This window comes from Salminus brasiliensis, chromosome 24, assembly GCF_030463535.1.
Source record: "Salminus brasiliensis chromosome 24, fSalBra1.hap2, whole genome shotgun sequence".
Taxonomy (NCBI): Eukaryota; Metazoa; Chordata; class Actinopteri; order Characiformes; family Bryconidae; genus Salminus; species Salminus brasiliensis.
In genome coordinates this window covers 12,881,877-12,904,124 of record NC_132901.1, presented here as the reverse complement: position 1 = coordinate 12,904,124, position 22,248 = coordinate 12,881,877, and positions in this window count along the sequence as shown.

Genomic DNA, 22,248 nt, shown 5'->3' with positions numbered 1-22,248 from the left:
AGAAACTCCGGTGTGTGCTGTTCCAAGTAGGATGGCTGGAGCGCCTGCACTCCCTTAGTATGGGATCCTGGTCATTATACTGGAGCAGCTTAAATAAAAAGGCGCAGAGTTTTCTGTGATCCATCGAGACCCTGGAGTAAACACAATGGCCTCCCTCCAGACAGAGGCAGAGGTTTCCTGCTGAGAAACATCCTTAACTGCACCGGTAACCAAAAAGAGCAAATAAAATAAGACCAAACTCGATCAAGAGCTCTAGCCAGCTGCAACCGAGCCCACGAATGGAGTCATGTGACTCCCCCTAAAGCAGTTTTCTAACACTACTATTACAAACTATGCGGAGTACAGCCAGTCTCGATACTGCAGGGTTTGTCTAAGATACTATGAGGGATACTGATATTTTATAAAACAAGCAGAGAAATGACAATAAATGATTATAAAATCCAGTAAATTAATTACCTGCTGACTATTTAGTTGCCTACCCTGGGGTCCTGTCTTTATCGGAGATGTGTGCAGAAGTGCGTGGCAGTGTTCCTTCAGGGCCTCACTGCATTGGGCAGAGAAAAGTGGAGAATGATGGTACCGAAGCCACCAGGCGACATTCAGGACTCCTGAAAAAGAAAAAAAAAAAAAGTGCGGGAATGGAGACAACAACCCTCTGTGTCCACCACGCCGGTAGTGCTGGATTTAAGATAGCCAGTGTTGGAGTCACGGGCAGCCTCCAGCCTCGTCTTCCGTCAGTGGAGTTTGGACTGCCTCCACAACAGAAGCAGTCAAGCTTGATGACCTCCTTGCAGAGTGCCTGGAGATCTTGCTCCTCCACGGTCGCCACGTTTCTCCAAAGTAAACACAGAAACACAAACGATGGTCAGCGAGACAGAGTACTGTACAGTAACACAGGGAGCAGAGAGCACAAGCATCACAACAACTGTCTCAGATGAAGAAGACAGAGCTGATATTAAAGACTCTGAAGTAAGACGGTCGCTCAACTGTCTGTGTCAAATCACATCAAGTTTTAAAAGCAGAACCACATCGAAACAAATAAAATATAGAAAATGTGTAGGACAGAATTGCAGATAGAAACTGCGTTTGTGTGTCAATGCTTTTAGCCATTCAACATAGTCACAGGTAGACATGGGACACTGAGCATGGTAAGGCCTATCAGCTGTTTTGCTTGCACCACTTACCAGAGATGCACCCTTTATTGACCCAATATCATTTATTCTGAGACCAGAAATGTTTTGGAATTTCATCAACAAAAACTGATAAGTCATTAGTCTCAGTCTCGTCATTCTCACTTGGCAGCTCAGATCTTGACCGTGTAACAGAGGTATCAATTATTTGTATTATATGTATTTATACTGGGTAAAAATAAATAATAAAAAAAAAAACTTTGCTTTTCCAATATTTAGCATCAAGTCTGTGTCTTCCCCCTTTTCTTGTCTAGGGAAACGTGTGTTTCATATGTTCTCTAAACATCTGTCTCTGTCCTTCATCCAAGACTACATGTGCAGCTGCAAACTGATCATCATAGTACACATAAGATACTGATATAGTTTCAGCTGGTATCTTTTGTACCACAATATGTTCATACATATTGTCAACACCATCTGGAGACAAATAAAACAATGTAAAAATGGAGGATTTCCCCAGTCAACCTTTGACAGAGCTCCATGTGACGCAAATTCTACTGGGTCTATTTTAAGTGGAAATCTCCCTATTCTAGGACTAGCAGCAGAAAAACCTGAATCTGTACATTGTGGGTTTAGACTGAAAGCTCCCAATAAGTCACATCCTAGTTAATTCACGGGGCAATGTGTGGAGACTAGAAACCGGTGTTTTACTGTTCTATTACCCAATTTCACCATCACAGCACTGCAGAAATGTTCTGAGAGCGGTAAGCCTGAAACAGACACTGTAAGAATTGTGTCTGTACTGACAGATATGGGTACTGAAGTGTTTCTTACTGTGAGACTCAAATGATCTTAAGGCAATGCTTTGGACATCTTTGTCCTTTGAGTCCGGATCGCTGCAAAAAGTCAGTGGCCTAAAACAAATATGAAAATTAAAATATCAAAGGGATCCGGGTTAAAGTAACCTGAAGGTCAACGAATACGGCGGTCCGTAATTCTTGAGGCAAGCGGTCTAATTAATTTACTTATAGTCACCTCGGGTACAGAGTCCTGGAGTCAGTAGAGCGCCTGAATTGACTCAGAATCACTCATTGGGATGACGGCGGCCGCCTCTGTCGGTTTCTGATCCTGTCTCTGAAAACTCTGGACCCAGAGGAATATTAGGATCTCGGTGGAACCTCCAAAACTGTGTTGTCGGATTTGCTTCTCTGCATTTAAAACTCTGACTAACTTAAAGAACCAACTTTCAAAAATTACCTGTATTTGTAATCATAAATGTAAAAAGACTTCCAGGTGGGCCCTGTGCGAACCGATTTGAAGACCCAGACCAATGTAATAAACAGACCTACACCCTTGATTTAGTTTCACAGAGATCTAGTGAACTAAGGTGCTTCACTTCAGACGGGTCTGGACATGTACTGGCTTAAGCAGATTGGAGGTTTGGAGTCTGGCAGTTTGAGGCTGTGGACAGGTGTCATATATAGATAACGAGGTCAAACAGGTGTCATTAATATAGAGGACCGGACACAGCCGAAAGCTCTCCCAGTTCTCTACATAGTCAGCGCAGACGGACCTGTCCTGCAGACAGCAGTGGAGCGAGAGGAGCTGAGGAAACGGCTCGCTCACTCATCGTTAAGTTGTCAGGGTGTCTTTTTTTTCCCCCGAACAGTGTCCAGAAGCGTACTGCAGTGCTTCTTCAGCCGGAGAATAGTGGGGAACGAAGGTGCCAAAGCCACCTGGCGACATCCAGAACACAGAGACCTGGAAAACAGGAGACCGTGGCATTACTCTTTAGGGTCAATACTTTTCAGTGTTTTACAAAAGAGGAACTCAAACCAGTTAGCAGAGGTGAAAAATGGCTGTGGTGGTGGAGGAGTCCTCTGCTTTTCCCAGCCACACTGACACTTCCAGACCCTCTCAGGTGCAGGAGTGGAGACGACGACCTTTTGTGTCTGCCGCGCCGGTAGCGCTGGAATTAAGACGGCGTGTTGGAGGAGTCACAGCCAGCCTCCAGCCTCGTCTTCCATCAGTGGAGTTTGGACTGTCTCTACAACAGCATCTGGATCTGCCGTAATAGCTTGGCGACCTTCAGGAGGGCTCGTTCCTCCGTGGTTGCCTCTGCGTAAAAACACAGACGATCACAACTGGCTCAGATAAAGAAGACAAAGTTCCCTATTAAAGAGTACAATAGGCTTCATTACCTGAATGTGGTCAATGATCACAGTGGTGATGGTTGCAGTGTGTTACAATATTCAAACAGCATGAAATCCTTGTTCACTGTAATTATGATGTTTCACATTATGCAGTAGACAGCATGAAGATCAAGGGTAATATGGATAAACTGAACTGTGAAGTCTGCAGACAAGAGAAATCTGCTCAGAGTAGAAACAGAACCTGATGCACGAGCAAAAGCAGTACTTGAACTAGTACATACTGACCTAGCTGCTCCTATAGATCCAGTGTCCAAAACAGGGTTGTAGATCCACTCTGGTGGTTACTGAGGATTACTCAGATGCAGTCTGTGAACTTTCTAAAAACTAAGGATGAAATCATAAAAGCTACTGAGTGATAGTACACGCTCTCCAAAGAGAGAGAGGAAAGCACCTCAGTACTTAGCTGACTGATTCAGATATTGGAGATCAGACACTGACCAACACTGACTACTGCTACAGGGTCTGTAATAAACCACAGAGCTTTAAAGAGATTCAACTAAATCAACATTCTGGGTTGACGCTATGAAAGGGGAGAGGACTTCCCTTATTGAAAATGACACATTTACTCTGACCCCTCTCCCAGAAGCTGAGCATGCAGCGAGGGGAAGGTGGGCCTAAGATTAAAAACTGTAGATGGAGCAGAAACGTTATCTAGATGAAAATGGCTTTACACTGAAATCAGGAGGATAACACTGATAATCTGGGTTGATGATCATTTACCAGTTTTCCTACACTTAGGATGGAGGCAGCAGCAACACAATCCCTGAATATCATTAAGAGTAGTAGTATTGAATGATGGTGTAGCAAAAGAATTTAGATCAATTCTAATAAGATTTTTAAAGCAGATTTTCTGAAGCTCCAATTACAAACCATGTGGAGGACAGACACAGTCTCCATACTGCAGGATTTGTCCGAGATACTATGAGGGACACTGATTTATTACTTTTTAAAACAAGCAGAGAAATGACAGAATAAATTATAAAATCCAGTAAATCATGTCAATCACTTACCTGCCCACTATCTGAAGCATCTGTCCCGCAGTCAGCAGTGGAGGTCAAAGAGCTGGGTAAACGGCTCGCTCAATCAACGGTAGGTGGGAAGGGGCAGAAGACTATGTCCAGAAGCGTGCAGCAGTGTTCCTTCAGGACCTTGCTGCTTCAGGGGACAATAATAGAGAATGATGGTACTGAAGGAGTCACACTGCCAATTCAATTCAGACTTTATTTATATAAGTAGTATGAGTGTAAGTAGGCGCTGGACAGAGATAATGTAGAGCTATAGCTAATGGAGCAGTTTATGAAGTAGGGGTGTGAGTAGGTGCTGGACATATGCTGTGTTCATATTAAAGTCCATGCTGATGAAGTATGTGTATGTACAGCAACGGAGTGTGGTAAGAGTGGATCATTGCAGAACTGTAACACAGCAGGGCAGTAGAGAGCCAGGCAGAGCAAACATCAGGGCACCACAGCACATGCAAAAAAAAAAAAAAAAAAAAAAGAAGAGGTGGTTACATGGAACATGGATGAATGGACACCTCCAGACTGGACGGCAGGGCATCTCATTACATGTGAAAGAGAGAGATAAAGGGGTTAAGATGGTTGTGTTGCTGAGTAGTGTGACAGGCCTGATACCAAGATGCAGCAACTGAACCAAAAAAGGGCAACTCCAGGAAGGCAGCTCAGGACATGAGGGGAGAGGGAGAAAAAGATGAAGATTAGAACAAGCTTTACGTTTAGTGAGAGACCTGTAGCAGAAATAGTTACAGACACAACCACAATAATAGTAATAAAAAGCCTGTAATCAGAGCAGGACAGAACAGTGGTGAACTGTAATCAGAGCAGGACAGAACACAGAACTGGAGAGTTCTCTGAAAGCTGGTGTAAAGAGAGAAGTTTTTCATCTAGATTTAAAGACTGAGAGTGTGTCTGACTCCCGGATATTAACAGGGAGCTTGTTCCAAAGTTGGGGGCTTTCTAAAAGAACGCTCTTCCTCCTGCACTGGTTTTTGAAATACGTGGGACTGATGATAGGCCAGCATCCTGCGAGCGGAGTGTACGTGGAGGGCTGTAAGGTGTAAGAAGTTCCTCCAGATAATGTGGGGTAAGGGCAGGTCCTTTGAGATTTTCCTATAAGATGTTCTAACTTACGGTGTCTACGGTGTCAAACGTAGCACTAACATCTAGTAGCACATGAGGTTTCAGTGCTATGGTTTTGTTGAAATCCAGACTGAAAAGCTTTATGAACACTGTTGTTCTGCAGAGAGGTGCACAGCTGCTTCAACACTACTTCTTCTGAAGTTTTGGTGAAGGGTAGATTAGAAATTGATCTAAAACTGGCAAGGTCACGGGGGTCCAGATTAGGCTTTTTAATAATGGGCTTCATGATCGCCAATTTATGAGATTTAGGTTTGAAGTCTATGCCAAGAGATGCATTAACTATGTCAATTAATGGTTTACCAACCTCTGGCAGTGCCTATTTAAACAACAGTGTTGGTACAGGATCTAATATACATAACCACGATTTAATGCACTGTCAAAACTGTAAGCCAGTTGCCCCATCTGGAGGCTGTTACTGAGAACACAGGGCCATTGTTCAGCAGTGCCAACACAGAATGAGGACATTTGAGTAGGACTCTGTTCTAGCGTCAACAGCACAAATGCCAACAGTGCCAGATAAATGCTCTTAAACAAGGACCCATTTCACATGCTACAGAATCTAACTAAGCTGAATGATGAGCTACTGGACACTGCATACCACCATGTTCCTGATCATAGCAGATCATATAGTGGTTGTGAAAGAGCAGAACTCTGATCCAACTGAGCGGAACTCATCCAAGTCCCGACACAATCTAGCCAACATTAGAGGATCTTCATCCTCTGCGTGTTGCATGTCTGACCTAGAGAAGGGGCTACAGCTGGAGGTTGACGCTGGTGTTTAGGTTTACAATAAGCAAGCAACTGTTCAATCTTGGTCAGTGTTTGTTGGAGCCTTTTACACATTTTGTGAGCATTAAGTGAAGCAGTTTTGTGCTTTTTACATTCGCCGGTTAACTCCAGGATCTTTCTCTCGGCCTCTCTAGCTCAAGTTTATACCCCTAGTATTGTTTTAGTACTAAAAGACATTTCTTTACTGAATTGTGTTCAATACCAGAGCCCAGAGCTGTTCTGCATCCTGTAACAGACCACTTGCTTTCAGTAGGAAAACCTTAACATGGAAAGTACAAAAGACCTCTTTTGTTCATTAACATGTTTTTTGACCATGTTGTTAATTATCTCTTCAAATTCAGAGTCAGTCCACTGGTGCATTTCAGTCCCACCCTTAACTAGTGTGCTATTCTTATAGTTAAGAGGATTCCAGGAATCTTTACCATATTTCTGAGCATTTTGACCTTTGAAAATGATGAGGTGACTAGTGAAACACCCAAACTACCAAAACAAACGTCTCAGAAACAGAGATGCTAACAGACACAAAACACTAGGTTTTACAAGTGACAAAACAGAAAACAGCTGCTGTAACCTTTAGCCTCTCTGAAAAGAGAAGTGACAGATATTCTTCCCTTGTTTCAGAGAGGCTAAAGGTTACAGCAGCAGTAACAGATATTCTTCCCTTGTTTCAGAGAGGCTAAAGGTTACTGACTTCTCAGTCTTAGGAAACCAGAATTTCTCTCTGGATTGAAATGGTGTTTACTCACGCACCAAATAGTAAATTCGGCATAAAGGAGGCAGATTCAGGAGTCAGGAGACTTGATCTTCAGTATAGACGAGTATATTGATGCACACAGACACGTAGGAATAAGTCATTGACAATGCTTTAGGGGTTAGAGATTGTATATTTAACAGCCCAAATTCAACACAAAAACTGCTTTTTAAAAATACTGCAAGGCTTGTCTGAGATACTTTGTCTGTAAAAAGTAAAATATCAGTTTCACTCAGAGAAATGACCATGATGGTTATAAAATCAAGTAAATCACAAATCACTTACCTGCCAACTATCCATCCACTAACCTGACTGGGAAGGGACAGTCAGTCCTGGCCTGGCCCCTTCTTGATGTTCCCAGAGAGAGAACGATAGACTCCTCCAGATCCTGGTGACGAATGGGGTCCAGAAACAGAATAGTGGAGAATGATGGTGCCGAAGTCGCCGGACGACGTACAGAACACAGGCACCTGAAAAAAAGGAGATTGTGGTGTTACTCGTTGAGAACTTTTCAGTGTTTAAAGGTAGAATCTCCAACAATGAGAACACCCCCCACCCCCCCCCCCCCGAAGAGTTGTCCTGACGGAGCAGGTGAAGGAAAGTGAAACCAACTGCGGTGGAGAAGCCCTTGGCTTTTTTCTGGCCACGCTGACACTCCAGGGTGCCTTTCCAGTGTGGGAGTGGAGACAACGACCCTGTGTTCATCTTCCGTCTGTGCAGTTTGGACTTCCTCTACAACAGCAGCTGGACCTGCCAGTCGAGCTGGACAACCTCCCTGCAGAGCGTCTGGTGAGCTCGTCCCTACGCAGTCATCATGTTCCCCCAGAGAAAACGTAGAGAAAGAAACACAAACGACGGTCAGTGAGACAGAGTACTGTACAGTAACACAGGGAGCAGAGAGCACAAGGATCACAACACCGGTCAAAGCTAATATTAAAGACCATTTGATAAAATTCATTCATAATATTGATACCATTAGCACCTCTATTGACGTTCACAGCTACGAGTAACCGCTTTCAGAGTTCAGGTATGGTCATTATACCATTCCTGATACAATTCTGATTGGAGCAACATTGTCAAGGCTATATTGCAGCACAATCTACAAATCATGTGTTACATGCTCTAGATCTTTAGGGTGAAATGGGAAGGAGATGGAGAAATCTATAAGGTTATTAATGAAAATACTAGTTGTCGAGCATTTAGCTTCAGAACCTGAGGTTTGGGTTGTGCATAGAACTGAACCATAAATTGTGGTGACTCTGCCACGACCACTTCCACATGAGTAACTGCAATAGAATAGAAATAGAATCTGAAGCAAAAACTAAAATACATACAAACTAAAAAATACAAAGTATACACCTTTATACTTCAAGTGCTAATAATAATAACTAAGCATCAATTTCACGTGTATAGTCTCTCTTTGGGAATTATAATATCTGCTCCCTTATCTTAGGACCTTTAAAATCTGTTCAAATTCATTTCTAAAACCTTTCTTTAAAATTTCTAAAATAATTCGGATCCCTTTACAAAGTTCTCTAGGTTTAACAGTAATAAATATCCTAACATTTTGTCTTAGAAACTTTGAATTTTAATAAATTTGGATCCCTGAAAGACTCTCAACTTTAAACAACCCTAAGAATCAAAATATTCCAAGACAATATCTTAATCTTCCAATTTAAAATAAATCTGGATCCCGAGATATTCCCAGTTCAGACAACTGAGACTGAAATGATCTTAAGGCAATGCTTTGGACATCCTCATCCTTTGAGTTCGGATCACTGCAACAAGTCAATGGTCTAAAACAAATGTGAAAATTAAAATAAAGGGATCCAGGTTAAAGTAACCTGAAGGTCTAAGAATACGGCGCTCCGTCTCCTCCCGTTTATTCTAATTTCGTAAGGCAAGCGGTCTAATTAATTTACTTACAGTCACCTCGGGTACAGAGTCACAGAGTCAGTAGAGCGCCTGAATTGACTCAGAATCACTCATTGGGATGACGGCGGCCGCCTCTGTCGGTTTCTGATCCTGTCTCTGAAAACTCTGGACCCAGAGGAATATTGGGATCTCGGTGGAACCTCCAAAACTGTGGTAGTGGGATTTGCTTCTCCACGCTTAAAGAATCAACTCGATCAGTCAGTCTTAGGAATGTACAGAAACACTTTAATCCTGCAGTAAACGTAACACTGGTGGAAGCCCTTAGAACTGCGTCTGACAAAAAACCTTGCTGTACAGTTACACTAAAATCTTGTTCAAAAGGTGCTGGCTAAGTTTTAAGTTCATAAATGCAAGACGACTCCGCTTCCAGGGGACCCTGTGTTAACCGATTTTATGATCCCCACCATTGTAATAAACAGACCTACACCCTTGATTTAGTTTCACAGAGATCTAGTGAACTAAGGTGGCCAGCAGTCATAACTTCATTGACGATGACTGCTTTAGAGGCTATAGATCATTACAATTACAAGCCATGACAGTCTCAATACTGCAGGATTTGAAATACTATGAGTGACACTGATTCATTACTTTTTACTACAAGTGACAGAATAAACGGGTGGAATCAAGTAAATCATGTAAATCACTTACTTGCCAACTATGCAGTTCACTAACCTGACAGTGTGACTGGGAGGGGCCAGTCAGTCCTGGCACCATCTTGATGTTCCCAGAGAGAACGATGGATCCCAGGCGGCTCAGGTGAAGCTCATCTCTGTGTTAGAGGACCGAACGCAGCTGAAAGCTCTCCCAGTTCTCTACAAACTGAGACAGACCTGTCCCACCGCCAGCAGTGGAGCGAGAAGAGCTGGGGAAACCCCTTCTTCAGGACCACGCTGCCCAGGACACGGGTACCTGGAAAACAAAGACCGTGGCATTACTCTTTAGGGTCGATACTTTTCAGTGTTTTACAAAAGAATCTTCAACAGTAAGAACACCGCCCTGAGGAGTCGTCCTCTGCGACTGAGCAGGTGAAGAGCTGAGGTTCTCGAACAAGTGAGTAGCGTGAAACGTGAAGAAATAACAGAAACCATGAAGATTCAGTAATACACAGATAAACACTGAAGCTACATTGCTAAGGAGGAAGCTAGCATAGCAACAGAACTAAGCCATTCCCAAACTAAATGAACAGCAGCTTACTTTGTGTCTCAGACTCAAAATTAAAGGCACCCACAGTCACACAGCTTGAGCAGTTTCTAAAGGTCAGTCTTCCAGAGGAGCTACAGAGCTTGGTCACACCGGCTCATTCACCCTGCACACTGCTGCAAGACCACGCTGCTGCTTTACAGCGGAGGCTCCTGATTGGCTGAGACTCCGCATTATATACTGACCAATGAGGCTGAAGCTGCGTAAATATTAAATAAGGGTACTAATTTAAGGAGCATTTGGACAGATCAAGGGTTGGAGAGCCACTCAGACATTTACTGAGGATTACTCAGATGCAGGCTGTGAACTTCCTGAAAACTAAGGGTGGAACAGTTAAAGCTACTGAGCGATGTTTGGACAATTCGTCTCCATATGGATCAGTAAAATGTATTTGTTCACATAATGGTTCAGAGTTCACAGCAACAGATTTAGTCATTGCTCTGTAAGCAGGGGATAAGGCGTGAGACCTCAGCAGCTATATATATGTATTCAATGACTCTACGTTGACAGAGAGAAAGCCTAACCTTTCAAAGAGGAGAGTATTTGGAGCAGCATGCTACACTTACCAACATGACAGATAGAAGCTAGAGTCAAAATGTAAAAGGGAGTCTTTGTAGGTACAACAAGAACAGTCCATCATACCTAGTCTACTATACAGACACAGGGAAAGTGCTTAAACACAGGCTTTTGAAATTTCATACAGAGTGTGTTAAACAACAGCAAACCCAGACTGACCAGTCAATGACGGCTGATGATCCCAATGTGAGACAGCCAACAGTGTTGATCAGACTCCAGAAGAGGTTCAAGAGTCTTAAACTGATGCTCAAGATGCATCAATTCTAAGGTTGTTCAAGACAGTCTCGATACTGCAGGGTTTGTCTGAGATACTATGAGGAACACGGAAATAATTTTAATACAAGCAGAGAAATGACAGAATAAATGATTATTAAAATAGAAAAACTATGTAAAATTACTTACCTGCCAACTATTCAGTTCACTAACATCAGGAACTCACTGCGATGGGAGGAGAATAAAACAGACAGAAACACAAACGACAGTCAGTGAGAGAGTACTGCACAAAATACAGGCGACCACGTGACTGCTTAAAACAAAGCTCTGTTGCGTCATTGCAGTCATGTTTCAAGTGTCAACTCCCTGGCGCCACTGTAGACCCGAGCAGAATGAGATGAATATAAACAGACATATAAACTAAAATATTAATTAATTAAAATCTGCTCAGAGTAGAAACAGAACCTGATCCACGAGCAAAAGCAGTACTTGACCTAGTACATACTGACCTAGCTGCTCCTATAGACCCAGTGTGCAAAAGAGGGTTGTAGATCCACTCTGGTGTTAACTGAGGATTACTCAGTGCAGTCTGTGAACTTCCTGAAAATGAAGGGTGAAAGTGTAAAAGCTACAGAGCGATGCTGGACTGATTCTTCTCCATATGGAACAGTAAATGTAGTTGTTCAGATAATGGAGTTCACAGCAAGGGATTTTCAGTCATTGATCAGTAAGAACTGCATAAGGCGTGAGACCTCAGCACCTTGATCACAACATCTAAAAACAGCAGAGAAAAACTGGAGAACCCTATTTAATATGGAAAGGTAAATGCTAGTAGAGATCAAATTACCTAAAGAATTCTAGACATCTGCTGTAATGACCACTGCAGTCATTCACAACAAGGACTTAAATAGCCACTAGGCTTAAAATGATAAACTCCATACAACAAGGATGTTAAAGCCAATTTTCTGACGTTATAATTATAAACTATGCAGGAGACAGACAGTCTCGATACTGCAGGGGTTGAGATACTATGAGGGACACGGATTTATTACTTTTTAATACAAGCAAAGAAATGAATAATAAATGGTTATAAAATTGAGTGAATCATGTAAATCACTTACCTGCCAACTATCCAGTTCACTGACATGAACGACGGACCCCAGACGGCTCAAGTAAAGCATCTCTGTGTAAGAGGACCAGACGCAGTCGAAAGGGTTAAGTCTATTATATAGACATGGAAGAGTGAGGGAGACGGTGATGAAGATGAAGACAGAGCTGATATTAAAGACTATAAAGTAGGGACGGTCGCTTGCTGCTCTGTGTGGAATCACGTGTCAAGCTTTTAAAGCAGGACCACATAGAAACAGCAGAAGGTGGTTGCTAAAGGGTTACAGTTAGTTAAAGGGAGTAGATCATAATCATTACTACTAATGGTCAGCAAGAATAACAGTTTATGACTGCAGGTGAGTTTGTTCACAGTACTGAAAGTGAATCCAGGGCAGTTTTAGTTATTATATATTAGAAAGGAGAAATAGGATGATTCAGCTTTAATAAAAGATTGTTTTGTATTCTGCATGACTACACTGAGTTAAAATTCTAATTTTGCATCATAAATATAAAATCAACTACAGCTACAAATTAACTTTTTAAAACACGACTTAAAGATTAGAAAGTAGAGATGTGGTTAAAGAATGCTGGGTACATGCAAATGAACAACTGAAGAAGAAGGGAGTCACTGCAGCAGTTTGGCAATATTTTGGTTTATAACCAGACGAACACAGAGAACCGTTAGATGTGAACAGTGTTACAAGTAGTCTATATAGAAAACGGATCACCACAAAGGGTGGAAATACTACTAATCTGCAAACACATCTCATCATCCAGCTCAGTTTGCTAAACTGGGTCTGACCCACAGAGAAGCAGCTCGCTGAATAAATAGACAAAAACAAATGCTTTCTCGAAATGCACAAAATACAAATGACAGCACAAAATGGCGAGTGCACGCTACAAGTGGAACCCGTTATATTGTGAAGGGACTGCCTCCATTCAACTCAGTCTAGAAAAAGTCATCATTCAGAGAAATGCCACAAACTTTGAAGTCTCAATTCGAGCTCCTAAGCCATAAGTACTTCAGTAAGACAGCGGTGCAGAGATGTAAAATAATGTTCAAGCTAAAGTTGTGCGTTTGATCAAGAGATCAAACTGGCGTTTACTGAGGATTACTCAGGTGCAGCCTGCGAACTTCCTAAAAACTAAGGATGAAATCATAAAAGCTACTGAGTGATAGCACACACTCCCCAAAGAGAGAGAGGAACGCACCTCAGTACTTAGCTGACTGATTCAGATATTGGAGATCAGACGCTGACCAACACTGACTACTGCTACAGGGTCTGTAATAAACCACAGAGCTTTAAAGAGATTCAACTAAATCAACATTCTGGGTTGAAGCTATGAAAGAGGAGAGGACTTCCCTCATTGAAAAATGACACATTTACTCTGACCCCTCTCCCAGAAGCTGAGCATGCTGTGAGGGGAAGGTGGGCCTAAGATTAAAAACTGTAGATGGAGCAGAAACGTTATCTAGATGAAAATGGCTTTACACTGAAATCAGGAGGATAACACTGATAATCTGGGTTGATGATCATTTACCAGTTTTCCTACACTGGCTCTACTTAATGATAGTGTTGTAGCAAAAGAAGCAGATTTTCTGAAGCTCCAATTACAAACCATGTGGAGGACAGAGTCTCCATACTGCAGGGTCTGTCTGAGATACTATGAGGGACACTGATATTACTTTTTAAAACAAGCAGAGAAATGACAGAATAAATTATTATAAAATCCAGTAAATCACTTACCTGCCCAATATCCAACGCATCCATCCCACAGTCAGCAGTGGGGCTTAAAGAGCTGGGTAAACGACTCGCTCACTCATCGGTAGGTGGGAAGGGGCAGAAGACTAGGTCCAGAAGCGTGCAGCAGTGTTCCTTCAGGACCTTGCTGCATCGGGGGCCAATCGTAGAGAATGAAGGTACTGAAGGAGTCACACTGCCAATTCAATTCAGACTTTATTTATATAGAGTCTTTCACAACAAATGTCCCAAAGCTCTTTAAACAACGGTGTTGGTACCGGATCTAATACACTGTACATGATGAGGATTTAGAGGAGTTCTAAAAGTACTGTAGGTATGCCATGGAGCTGGAGCAGCATTCTTCATTGTCTACAGCTGTGGTTTGGGATGGATATTGGATTTTTAGTCTAATATTCTCCAATGTATCAGTCGCTGCTACTAATTTCAGCAGGGATATCTGATCTAGTTTGTGTTTTACAGTTGGTAAGTTTAGTCACAGGATTGAAAAGGAATCTCTTCTAATATTTTAATTTAATAATAATTAGGGAGCCTGGGTTAACTCACTCAGCAATCCAAGACCTTTATAATCTTTGAAAGCTTCCGCTACCCAGACTAGACCAGTCAATAGCAGATAGTCCAGAGCAATGAGGTTCTGCAGAATCATCATTCTGTGGGAGGCTAAAGCTAAGCTGATGTTGCTCAACGCAAAAGCAGCGTTATTTATCAGTTGCTCCATTTGTCTTGTGAGGGTACAGACCTGATTCAGGGATTGACAGGGATGACACCATATTATGGAATTACAGCTCCTAGAGAGCTCTCTGCTGACAAGTTCAACCTGGAATACAGGTGCCACTCTGGTCAGTGCTGCCAGCTGTCAGGCTTAGTTTTTCTCGTTTACCTCTTATGGATGGATACAGGTATGCAAGGGTGCATCTGCCATTAAATCTAGAGAGCAATTCAGACCACATAGTGGTTCCACAGAGCCAGTATGTTCCTACTGGTGCGTTCTGTGTGGTTCTGTAGAACACACAAAGAAAGCATACAAGGGACACTGTCTGTCCCTTAGAAGAGGCTGTTATGGTGATGCCCAGTGTTGATATCTTCAAAACTGTCAAAACTGTAAGCCAGTTGCCCCATCTGGAGGCTGTTACTGAGAACACAGCCATTGTTCAGCAGTGCCGACACAGAATGAGGACATTTCACTGGGACACTCTGCTCTAGCGTCTGCGCCGCAAATTGCGACAGTGCCAGATAAGTGGCCTGTACTGCTCTTAAACATGGACCCATTTCACATGCTACAGAATCTAACTTGGCTGAATAAGCTGGATGCTGCATACCACCATGTTCCGGATTCAGACAGTAGGTCATAAAACCAGTGTCTTCATGCCCAGACAGGCTTGCTTGGATCACAAAGGTGCAGATATCAAGGCTGATTTCAAATTTGCAAAAGCAGTGGTTGTGTCTGTGTGCATAAGAGGGGCATGTTGCCCAGGGATAAAGCAGATCGTATAGTGGTTGTAAAAGTGCAGGATTCTGATCCATCTGAGTGGAACTCAAGTCCTACACAATCTAGCGTGTTGCATGACTGACCTAGAGAAGAGGCTACAGCTGGAGGTTGATGCTGGCGCAACTGTTCAATCTTGGTCAGTGATTGTTGGAGCCTTTTACACATTTTGTGGGCATTCAGTGCAGCCGTTTCGTGCTTTTTACATTCGCTGGTTAACTCTAGGTTCTTTCCCTCAGCTTTCTCCAGCTTATCCTTCAAATGCCCAAGTTTATAGCCCTAGTCTTGTTTTAGTACTTTAGTATTTTTGAGCATTTTGGCCTTTTAAAATCATGAGGTGACGTGACATACACCCAAACTACCAACACAACAAACTTCTCAGAAACAGAAATGGTAACAGCCACAAAAAACTAGGTTTTACAAGTGACAAAACTTCTCTCTTTTCAGAGAGGCTAAAGGTTACAGCAGCAGTAACATACTTCCCTGGTTTCAGAGAGACTAAAGGTTACAGCAGCAGTAACGGATATACTTCCCTTGTTTCAGAGAGGCTAAAGGTTCAGCAGCAGTAACATACTTCCCTTGTTTCAGAGACTGACTTACTGACTTCTCTGTCTCAGGAAACCAGAATTTCTCTCAGGTTTGAAATGGCGTTTATTCAAATAGTTAATTCAGCATACAGGAGACAGATTCAGTCAGGAGACTTGATCTTCAGTGTTGACGAGTATATTGATGCAGAGATGTTTGAGTACCTCATTGACAATCACTGCTTTAGGAGCTAGAGATCATATATTTAACAGCCCAAACTCAACAAGAGAACTGCTTTTACTCAATTTTTTAAAAGCGAACTTTCTGATGTTACAATTACAAACCACACGGGGCACAGACAGTCTCGATACTGCAGTGTTTGTCTGAGATACTTGTGTGAAACTGATGTTACTTTTTAATACAGGCAGAGAAATGACCAAAAATTGGTGGAATCGAGTAAATCACTTACCTGCCCACTATCCATTTCACTATCCTGACTGGGAAGGGCCAGTCAGTCCTGGCATAGCACCTTCTTGACGTTCCCGGAGAGAACGATAGACGAAGATGTTGATCCTGGTGTCTTCTTTCAAATGGTGTCCATAATGTCCGAATGATTGTGCTGAAGCTGCCGGACAATGTACAGGACACGGGCACCTGAAAAAAAGGAGATTGTGGTGTTACTCGTTGAACTTTTCAATGTTTAAAAGTAGAATCTTCAACAATGAAAACACTGCCCTGAGGAGTTGTCCTCAGTGACTGAGCAGGTGAAGGAGAATGAGAAGAGCTGAGGACATTGAACCGGTAAGCTGATTTTCTAATCAACTGTGGTGGAGAAACCCTTGGCTGATGCTCCAGGGTCCCTTTCCAGTGTGGGAGTTGAGACGACGCTGCGTCCATATCCCGTCGGTGCAGTTGGGACTGCCTCTACAACAGAAGCTGGATCTGTCAGTCAAGCTTGACGACCTCCCTGCAGAGCGTCTGGAGATCTCGTCCCTCCACGGTCGCCATGTTCCTCCAGAGTACACACAAAGACAAACACAAACGACGGTCAGTGAGACAGTACTGTACACATCCCTTTACAAAATTCTCTAGGTTAAGCAATACTGAGAATGAAATATCCTAAAATCTCTGGATCACTAAAAGATTCTCTGGTTTAAACAACCCTGAGAATCAAAATATTACAAGACAATATCTTAGAATCTTCCCATTTAAAACAAATCTAGATCCCGAGACTGAAATGATCTTAAGGCAATGCTTTGGACATAGTCGTCCTTTGAGTCCGGATCGCTGCAAAAAGTCAATGGTCTAAAACAAATGTGAAAATTAAAATATCAAAGGGATCCGGGTTAAGGTAACCTGAAGGTCTAAGAATATGGCGTCCCGTCTCCTCCAGTTTATTAGAAATTGGTAAGGCAAGCGTTCTAATTCATTTACACAGTCACCTCGGGTGCAGAGTCTCAGAGTCAGTAGAGCGCCTGAATTGACTCAGAATCACTCATTGGGATGACGGCGGCCGCCTCTGTCGGTTTCTGATCCTGTCTCTGAAAACTCTGGACCCAGAGGAACACTGGGATCTCGGTGGAACCTCCAAAACTGTGGTAGTGGGATTTGCTTCTCTAGGCTTAAAGAATCAACTCGATCAGTCAGTCTTAGGAATGTAGAGAAACACTTTAATCCTGCAGTAAACGTAACGCTAGTGGAAGACTTCAAAACAGAGTCTTTTCACTAAATGAATGATCTATATACAGCCTGATGAACAACAAGCTTCACTCCCTCTACCATTGATGAGGCCTTTTCATCTTGGAAAGAAAAAGGAGGAAATATCTTAAAGGATCTGTTTATTGATAAAAAGGTTTGAATCTTTTGAACTTAGAACTGAATTTAATCTTCAAGATCATTTTTTCAGGTATTTGCAGCTACGTAGTTTTGTGTCCACAAACTTCCTCGTCATTAGATACGGTTCTGAACGTCAACCCACAGATAAATGTAATTGGCACCATATCTGTTTCTGAACTCCTTTCATTTGAAACCCTTACAAGTATTAAAGCAGCAGTAGGTGGAGGATCCATCTGTCTATCAATATATTTACTGAATGGTGGTAAAATATTGTAGATAACTCCTCATCTACATGTTTAAACACTTGTACTCTGAAAGAATGGAAGAATTTATATAAATTCTAATAAGATTTTTAAAGCAGATTTTCCGACGTTACAATAAACCATGACAGTCTCAAAACTGCAGGATTTGTCTGAAATACTATGGATGACAGATATATTACTTTTTAATACAAGCAGAAAAGTGACAGAATAAAGGGGTGGAATCAAGTAAATCACTTACCTGCCAACTATGCAGTTCACTAACCTGACAGTGTGACTGGGAAGGGTTAGTCAGTCCTGGCCTGACACCTTCTTGATGTTCCCGGAGAGAACGATGGACCCCAGGCGGCTCAGGTGAAGCTCATCTCTGTGTTCGAGAACCGGACGCAGCAGAAAGTTCTCAGAGTTCTCTATATACTCAGCGCAGACGGACCTGTCCCACAGCCAGCAGTGGAGCGAGAAGAGCTGGGGAAACTGCTCGCTCACTCATCTGTAAGTGGGCAGGGGGCCGAAGACGATAATGCTGGCGCCTGGCTTTTTCTTGAACAGTGTCCAGAAGCAGACGGCAGTGATTCTTCAGGACCACGCTGCATCAGGAGGAGAATAGTGGAGAACGATGGTGCCAAAGCCACCTGGTGACGTCCAAGACACGGGCACCTGGAAAACAGGAGACTGTGGCATTACTCTTTAGGGTCAAAACTTTTCAGTGTTTTACAGAAGAATCTCCAACAGTGAGAACACCACCCTGAGGAGTTGTCCTCGGTGACGGAGCAGGTGAAGAGCCGAGGTCCCACACAGACACTCAGGTGTAGGAGTGGAGGTAACGACCCTCTTTGTCTGCTGCGTCGGTAGTGCTAGATGGTCACGTTAGAGGAGTCACTAGCAGCCTCCAGCCTCGTCAGCAAAGTTGGACTGCCTCTAAAACAGCAGCTGGATTGGCCGTACAAGCTTGACAACCTCCTGGATAGCTCGTTCCTGCGCAGTCGCCTCTGAATAAAAACAGACAGAAACGCAATAACAGGGAGCAGAGAGCACAAGGGTCACAACAAGAAGATAAAGCTAATAAAAATAAAACATGGCCACAAAAATGGTACCAAGTTCACCAACTGAACTGTGAAGTCTGCTCAGAGTAGAAACAGAACCTGATGCACGAGCAAAAGCAGTACTTGAACTAGTACATACTGACCTAGCTGCTCCTATAGATCCGGTGGGGGTGGGTATGAAAAAAAGGTTCCGCAGCAGACACTCCTGTGAGTCAGTCAAGACACTAAAAACACAGAGACTGATTATGTTCTAGATACTGTTGTATTGAAGGAGACTGGGTTGACCATGAGGCTGAAGCATGGAGCACTGGGCATTAGAAATATGACAGCGTTATAGGTGAATGATGAATAAGTGAAGAAGAATTGAGGACAGGCTGAAGAATAAAGACTCTGAATGAAGTCATTTAGTAGCACTACGATATAGACCTGGAACCTTTCTGAACTTTTATTTAATATTGTGCATGTATTCTGTTTATTTCAAAGAGAGGTGTGTATACGCTCAACAGGCAGGAGAAACAAAGCTAATAATTCACACTCTTGATAAACTAGCTTAAGATAACAGTGTTTACAACAATTTAAAAACTTCACACAAGCTTCTAGCAAGACACAAGCTTTAACCTGCCTCTGACCGTGTCCACAGGTTAAACTATGGGGTTTTAGCGCCCCCACAAGGACAAAAAGAGGAATAGCAACAGCCTCTGAGCAGTAGTTCTGTACTGTAACTCACTGCATCAGGAGAAGAATAGTAGAGAAGCATTGTGTCAAGGGAAGCCCTCTCGGTGCAGGAGAGGAGACGAGAGGGCTTCCCTTGACACAATGCTTCTCCTGTATTCAATGACTCTACGCTGACAGAGAGAAAGCATAACCTTTCAAAGAGGAGAGTATTTGGAGCAGCATGCTACACTTACAAACATGACAGATAGAAGCTATAGTCAAAATGTGAAAGGGAGTCTTTGTAGGAACAACAAGAACAGTCCATCATACCTAGTCTATTATCCAGACACAGGGAAAGTGCTTAAACACAGGCTTGTGAAATTTCATACAAAGTGTGTTAAAGAACAGCAAACCCAGACTGACCAGTCAATGACAGCTGATGATTCCAAGGGGAGAGAGGTGTGTACCCCCCATTCCAACAGTGTTGATCAGACTCCAGAAGAGGTTCAAGAGTCTTAAACTGATGCTCAAGATGGTGCTGAAACAGAGGGAGACCGACACAGTACACACTTTTCAAAGAGAGATAGGAAAGCACCTCAGTACTTACTGACTGGGTGTCAGATATTGAAGATCAGACACTGACCAAATTAATTTTAATACAAGCAGAAAAATGACAGAATAATTGATTATTAAAATAGAAAAACTATGTAAAATTCACTAACGTCAGGAACTCGCTGCGTCAGGAGGAGAACAGTAGAGCCAAGGATAGTCGCCTTACGAAGTCTAGGACACAGCATCTGGAAAACAGGAGACAGTGGTGTTACTCTTTGGGCTCGATACTTTTAAGTGGTTTTCAGTAGAATCTCCATCAATGAGAACACTCCCCTGAGGGGTTTCCTTGAGGGATGAAGCAGATGAAAGCTGAGGACCTCAAACTGGTTGGAAGAGATGAAAATCAGCTGTGGTGGTGATGCTTCGTTTCAAGCGTGTGAATTCCCCGGTCCCACTGTAGAGTTAAATATAAACAGACACGAGAGATTACATAAAAACTAACGTTCAATTAAAAGAACACACACAGGCAGACATCACTGTATGGTTTCAGTTTGGACAAAGCTTATAGAAACACAAGTGACTCAGGCAATGGAGGTAAAGCTGAGAAGCCTCGACTCATCTCCCAGAAGCTCCGACAAAAGATTGAAATTTAGCGCTGTACGACATTAAGTAGTCAAGGGAAAGTTTTCAGAAGATCATTAATTTGGATCTACAGTCAAAAACTCCTTACTGGTTCGTATAATGGCTAAAAATCTCAGACAATTTCCATACAAGGGAAGAAACAGGCCTAGCAGATCAACCTCACCATCTAAGCTAACAGACATGGAGGGATGAAGAGATTCTCTGTGCTTTGAAAACGGACATCTCCGAGCTTCTCTGGTCAGAACTCAAGTTCACACTCGCTGAAGAGTTCGAAGGCATAGAAGCAAAACCGCAGAAGTAGTGAATAACAGAACTCTGCTCCGCTCCGACTTTCAAGCACTGTATCATAATAAGAAAAGGAAAAATAATGTACAGTTATGAAGTAGGAGTGTGAGTAGATGCTGGACATTTGCTCAGTGTTTATGTTAAAGTCCATGCTGAGTAGCGGGACAGGCCTGATACCAAGACGCAGGAACTGAACCAAAAAAGGGCAACTCCAGGCAGGCAGCTCAGGACATGAGGGGAGAGAGAGAAAAAGATGAAGATTAGAACAAGCTTTACGTTTAGTGAGAGACCTGTAGCAGAAATAGTTACAGACACAACCACAATAATAGTAATCAGAGCAGGACAGAACACAGAACTGGAGAGTTCTCTGAAAGCTGGTGTAAAGAGAGAAGTTGTTCATCTAGATTTAAAGACTGAGAGTGTGTCTGACTCCCGGATATTAACAGGGAGCTTGTTCCAAAGTTGGGGGCTTTATAAAAGAACGCTCTTCCCCCTGCACTGGTTTTTCTAATACGTGGGACTGATGATAGGCCAGCATCTTGCGAGCGGAGTGTACGTGGAGGGCTGTAAGGTGTAAGAATTCCTCCAGATAATGTGGGGTCAGACCATTGAGAGATTCATATGTTAGAAGTATTTTATAATCTGTACTGAATTTAACAGGTAACCAGTGTAAGGATGAAAGAACTGGACTAATATGATCAGATTAAAAAAATGACACATTTACTCTGACCCCTCTCCCAGAAGCTGAGCATGCAGCGAGGGGAAGGTGGGCCTAAGATTAAAAACTGTAGATGGAGCAGAAACGTTATCTAGATGAAAATGGCTTTACACTGAAATCAGGAGGATAACACTGATAATCTGGGTTGATGATCATTTACCAGTTTTCCTACACTTAGGATGGAGGCAGCAGCAACACAATCCCTGAATATCATTAAGAGTAGTAGTATTGAATGATGGTGTAGCAAAAGAATTTAGATCAGTTCTAATAAGATTTTTAAAGCAGATTTTCTGAAGCTCCAGTTATAAACCATGTGGAGGACAGACGGTCTCCATACTGCAGGGTTAGTCTGAGATACTGATATTCCTGTTTAAAACAAGCAGAAAAAATTATTATTAAATTCAGTTAATAATGTAA